Source organism: Gobio gobio (genome assembly GCF_949357685.1).
Source record: "Gobio gobio genome assembly, chromosome: 21".
NCBI classification, from domain to species: domain Eukaryota; kingdom Metazoa; phylum Chordata; class Actinopteri; order Cypriniformes; family Gobionidae; genus Gobio; species Gobio gobio.
This window is the reverse complement of record NC_137117.1, coordinates 12,644,951-12,652,044: the sequence shown is the minus strand read 5'-3', so window position 1 is coordinate 12,652,044 and position 7,094 is coordinate 12,644,951. Positions and strand designations below refer to the sequence as shown.

General features: G+C 34.2%; 1 protein-coding gene across 1 annotated transcript in view; it reads right to left on the bottom strand.

The window, feature by feature from the left end:
- Positions 1-1,441, bottom strand: part of rnf146 (ring finger protein 146) — a 4,734-nt gene extending 3,293 nt beyond the window's left edge. Inside the window, exon 1 of the mRNA XM_079801994.1 lies at positions 1,231-1,441. The gene's annotated coding sequence lies outside the window, so the exon portion shown is untranslated. The remainder of the gene's footprint in view (positions 1-1,230) is intronic.
- Positions 1,442-7,094: the final 5,653 nt, after the last annotated feature.

Genomic DNA, 7,094 nt, shown 5'->3' with positions numbered 1-7,094 from the left:
AGAAAACATTTAAATAAATATCAGCCATAAATAATCAGTTGCATGTCTATTTTTGTTGACAAAAGTTACAATAAAATGTCAACTAGGCTGACTAGATGATATTATTATTATTAATAGTTTTAAATGACAATTTTATATTATTTAACAATATATATTTAAATAATCAATTCAAAATATATAAATCAGTGAAATGTTACATTTATTAACAAAAGCTAAAAATGATTGAAAAAATAGGAATATTAGTAAAACAATTAATACATTATAAGCAAACATTTAAATTAATATCAGCCATAAATAATCAGTTGCAGGTCTATTTTTGTTAACAAAAGTTACAATAAAATGTTAAATAGGCTGACTAAATATTATTATTATTATTTTATTATCATTAATAGTTTTAAATGACAATTGTATATTAATACTTAACAATGTATATTTAAATAATCAATTTATAATATATAAATCAGTGACATGTTACATGTATTAACAAAAGATAAAAATGATTGAATTTTTTTTGGGAATATTAGTAAAATAATTAGTAAATTATTTATAAGCAAACATTTAAATAAATATCAGCCATAAATAATCAGCTGCATGTAACGTTATATGCTTGTTAACAAAAGTTACAATAAAATGTCAACATGGCTGACTGGTTTAAAAGAACAAAAAACATAAAACAACATTCAATCAGTAAAATGTTACATACAGGATATTAACAGAAGCTAAACAAAAGTAAGATGGTTGGTTTGGGGGAATCATAGACATAATATTGATATATAAATATGTATATTGTAATAAAAATCGACTGGGTTAAAATTGCGTTTGACAGGGATAATTATGTTTTTAAATAGCATCACAGGCCCAAATCCCTCAACAACTCGTACAATAAAAACGGAAATCTATCGATTTATACATTAATCTACTACATTAACAAATTATCTCACTCCACACACAGTTATGAATGAGATTTCTGAGGCTTTGTATGCGCTGATGTTGATGGATCAGACTGAGGCCTGTAACACAGGACAACACCCCTGACCAAAACACAGCGAAAACAGCCTTATTTCACACTAAACCACAATACCTGGACCCTTCGGAATGATCTAATTATAAGCTACAAACATGTAAAATGACACATCTTCATCATCGACTGGCTTATTTGAATATATTTTAAGATATTTGGTGATTTTGCTGCGTGTTGTCTGAATGCCTTTCAGTTTAACTGTTACTCACCTGACAAAATAACCGAAATTGCGCCTCTTTCTTTCAGCGACGATCAGATTTGGCTCATCTGCTAGTCACCGGATGCTGGATCATTGTTCGTTTATTGGCGTAAATCGGTCGGTAACGTTAGAATTCGCTCGACGCAGATGAACACAATAATGTTTTCACGGCTCCTCTGTGATAATAAAACCGCTGATGTGTTCGTGCGCATCCGCTCTGCGCATAACTTACGCAGAACCTCACAAAATACGTCCCTCTCATAACATCAAATACGTGTTCGTGTTTTAATAGTGTTTAAATGGCTGAGAAACATTACATTAACGTGTAGGGATCCGTATCATCCTGAATTATTTTGCCATTTAGCAATTTTACATCATAATAGTATTTGGTGCTAACAAAAAAGCAAGCATTATAGCTAGTAGCCTACTTCTATAATTCATCTCAAGCAACAGTTAAATCGACCTATTATGGGTTATTGACGTGACAGGGCATTTTCATTGTCACACAAGATAAAAATGAACATAATTAGTAGGCTATTATTGTCATAATTTAAAATTCAGAAAATGGTTAAACATGTTTTTGTCTTACATGGGCCTGTTGTCATAAAAACAGCTTTGTCTTTACATTTTTGAGTCAAATCTTACATTTTTCCTATGGTGTGACTGTCTCAAGGTTCAATTAGCCAACAACATTTATAAAGTAAAAAGAAAAGCATACAAATGTTAATAAATACCCCAGGCATAATTTTACACAAGTGTCTATTTTAATAAATGACAATAGGCCTAATTTTTTGCATCCACATATTTCTAAAAGAGGAACATTTTGTCACTGATGTCCTCCGGTGTGACACCACATCCTGATTTTAAATCAGGCACTAAGTTTAACTAGTTGAAGGACCCCATTTACGTTACTGTGAAGCCCATGACATGTGCACATGGTAAGTTTTTGTCTCAGAATTGTTCAAATATTTAACTTTTTTGGAACCACTATTAAAGTGTAAAGTTTTGTTTGGTGTGACACTCCAATATTCTTAATTCTTTCTATGTCACAACATAGGACACATTTCAGAATTTTTAATACAAATAAAAATAAAAACAGTGAAAGAATTTACAAAGTTAGTGACCCCTTATATTTTTATATACATCATATGTATATAATATGTATATTTTGTATATTGTATGTATATTTTTTATATCAGACTTCACACTACATAGCATAATGCATTTTCAAAAGCTGTGTTTTACACCTTTTTTTACTGCTTATTTGTCAACTACCCTTATGCATTTAGCTATGTACTAATTTACCTAATCTAGCAATATAGTTGTATTAGTTTTATAGATTGTTGACAGACCGATTTGAGGCCTGTCATGGAGCCTACCATGTCAATATGGCAGCTACATTAAAGGGATAGTTCACCCAAAAATAAAAATTCTGTCATAATTTACTCACCCTCAAGTTGTTCCAAACCTGTATGAGTTTCTTTGTTCTGCTGAACACAACATAAGATATTTTGAAGACTGTTTGTAACAAAGCAGATTGCGCAACCATTGACTACCATAGTATGTTTTTCCCTACTATGGTAGTGAATGGTTGCTCTATCTGCTTGGTTACAAACATTCTTCAAAATATTTTCTTTTGTGTTCAGCAGAACAAAGAAACTCATACAGGTTTGGAACAACTTGAGGGTGTGATGACAGAATTTTCATTTTTGGGTGAACTGTCCCTTTAACCAGGGTTGCCAGGTTTTCACAACAAAACCAGCCCAATTATTGCTACTCAAAACTAGCCCAAAACCAGCCCAATCGCGTTTCAGGGGGGCTTCTCTGGAAAAAATCGCATTTGAATATGTGCAAATATGTGTTTTTTTGTCATCATCGCATTCCCGGGGCTAAATATCACATAATTGGGGTCTCTTCAACCCGCGGACACGAAAAACAGCCTGCGGCAACAGTGTTGAAGTAGCCCAATTCCGCGGGAAAACCGCGGACTTGGCAACACTGACATTAACCCTAATGAAAGGGGCATGACCATAAAGAGACATCAGGAAATTAATGTATTTTCCATCTTATTAGGACACAAGTAATACAATTTCATGATTTCTTTCAGTATAAATTATTTTATTTTTATTTTAATGTTTATCTCCCAGGCTTTTTATAAATGTAAGATCAACATTTGACTAAAGCAACTTGAATTTAATGTTAATTTGAATGCCAAATATACACAAAAGGCTTTTGGTGCACATCTCCCTGAGATACAAACATTTACAGACAGATTATGAAGCATACAAATTAAATGCAGACAACTTTAATATAAACGTAATACGATAACGCTTAAAGGCACACTATGTAGTTTTTCGCCGCTAGAGGTCACCTATTCAAAACAAAGGCGTTGCTTGATGACTCCGAGATTGAGCGCAGACTCTTGGGAGTTGTCGTCTTCACCTCACAGCCGGTGGAAAATAATCAGGATGGGATGTTCATGTTCATGGATGGGATTATTAAGTGAAGTGGAGTGACGTGTGGCCAAGTCAGGGTTCCCACTCTTTCATGAACACCAGATTCAAGGACTTTCAAGGACTTTTTAAAGCACCTTTTTTTTTAAATCAAGCGTAATACGATAAAGGTTGGTGTGTTACTGCCAATAAATCAAATACCTACTGTACCTGGGTCTATCATTAATGCAGTAACGCTAAAGCATATACTGACAACTAAAATACAATTTCCAATGAGGAAAAATTTCCAATTTTACAAAATCCAATGAGGAAAGAGGCTGGTGTACAAGAGCGAGCTTTAACAAGAGATGCAGTCTAACATTTATTTCACACTAGTTTTAGTTTTCTTTTTTATAAATCATTACTTAATTAAAACATCAAAATATAGAGATATTGTTGTATACATGAATTTTCCAATTAAATGAAAATATATGAACATGTTAATTGTTAGGCATTAAAAATATGCAAAATTATTTATTAAATCACCTGTACGTGTACCTTTTTAAAAAATCAATTTGAAAGCTTTTAAGACCTGCACATATATTATATTTAACATATAATTGCTGCCGTAATAACGGCCCATTTCAAATGTTTACGTGCTTTTCTTCTTTTTATTTTTTGGTGATGAAATATTGCTCTTGTAAATACTTAGTAATTAGTAATTAAGTAATTAAAAACATAGTAATTAAGGTTAAAATAGAGAATTCCAATTCAAAGAGGCAAATTAGAGTCATTTTGTGGCTAAAAAAATTATAATTTTCATTTGTAAGGCCATTATCCACCAGGTGTCTGTATGGCTCTTTAATAAATATACATGTATCTAATCTAGTTGCTCAAAAAAGTATTGCAGATCATAACTGCTTACTTATTTTTAGGTTTTGCATTTTAATAAATATTTAGACATGATCAAACAATAGATTTCTTTAAATGTGACATTTTAAAACGTTAATCTTAACTTGCATCCTAACATGTTTAATGATACTTAGCTATATAAGCACACACAAGTGAATATTAATGAATGCAAGCACAAATAATTTTACCCAAGTAACGTTTAAAATAGTGCTAAAATAGTGCTAAACTTATTTTTCCTTATAGGCTAGTACAGTAGGCTATATACATATGAATTGATACTGAATCAAGATCGAAATCAATGTTTGTGCCAATCAATTTGTAGGCTCACTCCAACCTGAACTTAAAAGTTGGCAACCCTGTTAAATACATTAAGTGTGTTGAAAGTAATGTTATAACGCTCTTGTGTCTGCAATGAGACACTTGTTGCACACTGCAGTGAGCTAGATCAATATTAGAATATCATATTAATATAAATGCTGGATGGCTTGTGTTGCTAAATGGTATGCAATTCATTTTAAAACATTTTGTATAATGGAGAAAATGCTGTATTACTGTACAATAATTCGTTTTCTCTTTATAAATGTCTCCAAACAGTTGTTCCCTTGTCTAATAACACACACTTTATATTAAAGGGTGTTTCCATGGTTTCTACAAAATAAAAACGGAAATCGAGGGTACATGGTCCGTGTCCATGGTTAAAATTGCTTATTTCTCTGGATTAAAAAATTCTTGGAAACATTTGGGATAATAAGTACACAAGTCAACAAAATATATAACACTGTTCTAGTGGTAAATCTTACATATTGTGCCTTTAACAACAATTTTTTAAACATGCAAATTCCCTCCGAATATTGTAAATATGTGAAATATATCAACTTTTATCTGAAGTTGATTAGATTACAGATACACTATACTGTAAATATGAAGGAAATTTTCATATTGTTTTTTTTTTGTTTTGTTTTTTACAGGTGATACAGGTTTGAATTACACATTGCTTTAGGCTGTGTTTTAAGGGTTAACGGATATTTCCATCAAATCACTGGATAATGTCCTTCCCAGTAGGCTACATCTTCTGTTTTTGCTCTTTTTACAGTGCAGGATACCATAGTATTACCATCTGATTCAATTACTGTATCATGGTGGTATACCACAATCATTTTAAACATTTAGTTGTGATTTGTGCAAACCTTCATATAGTGTAAAATGATCATGGTGCTAAGACTAATGACCACTTGTGTTATGCTTTCTTTTCTAAACATTGTCACTAGATGGCACAATTGTGTTAAAAAGAGAGAGAGAAACAGAAGCTTGTCCCTTGGGGATTAGCAGCAAATCTGTCTACATAACCAACTAATTCAACTAGAAAAGGAATCTATTTTTATTTGCTGCAAGTAGGTTAAGACCACTTCCGATTGAAGTTCTACTTCGAATCAAGCATTTTTTTTTCTTCTTCTATTGAAACTGTGATTGGATACTCAGCACCTGGCACTATAAAGTTGGCATAGCTCCTGTTATGCTCACCGAACTGCATTAATCTCAATTATAGCAGGCAGCACAGTAATAAACAGATCCGTGTCTATCCTAAAATATGATATTCACACTGCACGCCTGCAGGATTTTGCTTAATAACACCGCAGTCCATCTGTAGCCTTGTATCACACTGTAAAATCTCCTGTTGTTGGATGTTCTTTGTCACATCTGTGCTCAAGGGAATGTTGTTTCAGAGAGGATCAAATAACTCTTCTCGGTGTCTTGGCGTCGTGATGCAGAGATAATCAGCCGAGGCGTGCAATCGCGTGTAATACACGGCGTTAAATGGGAGAAATTCTTAAATTAGAACGGAAAAGAATGTTTTATTCCCTGTGGCTTTGTACGCTAGGATGGCTGCGTGTTTACATGTGTGGGTGCCATATGCATGAAATCAATGAGTGCTCATTTTCCACAGCTGTTAGTACACGACGGCACACGAACCCTCTCAGTGTGAACGGCAGAGATCTTTCACACGAGACTTCCTCAGGAGGGTTTCTTTCCCATGCGCCATCGGTCTCCATTTCACCCTTCTGCTCAGCAAACTTCCCTCTAATTCCCACTTTTTATATTCATTGGCACTTCTAAACTATTTCAGCTTCGCCTCCCCGGGCCCTCGAGGATGATGGTAGTTTATGAACCATCATCTAAAGCACAGGAACTTTCCCCAGGGATCTCGTTCCTTTCCCTTTCTAACATGGTTTCCTCGCCCCCTACGCCTTCACGAGGAAGAACCGCGGTGCTCGCGTGTCCTCCTTTTTCGCGTTTTCCTTTGAGCCGTGGCTTATTGTCAGCAGTTTTTCAAGGCTCCTGTCACTGGCAGCCACCTGGTAACAATAAGATACCATCAACGGCGGAGGAGAGGAGGCAGCTAAACTGGGGCGTTGTAATGAAGTTCGCACACACAGACTCGCAGGTATGAAAGTACCATGCCACACATTCATCTTCTCCCGTTATTGGGGCTGCGTGCGAGGCGAATATTCTCCCAGTCATTGTTGTTCTA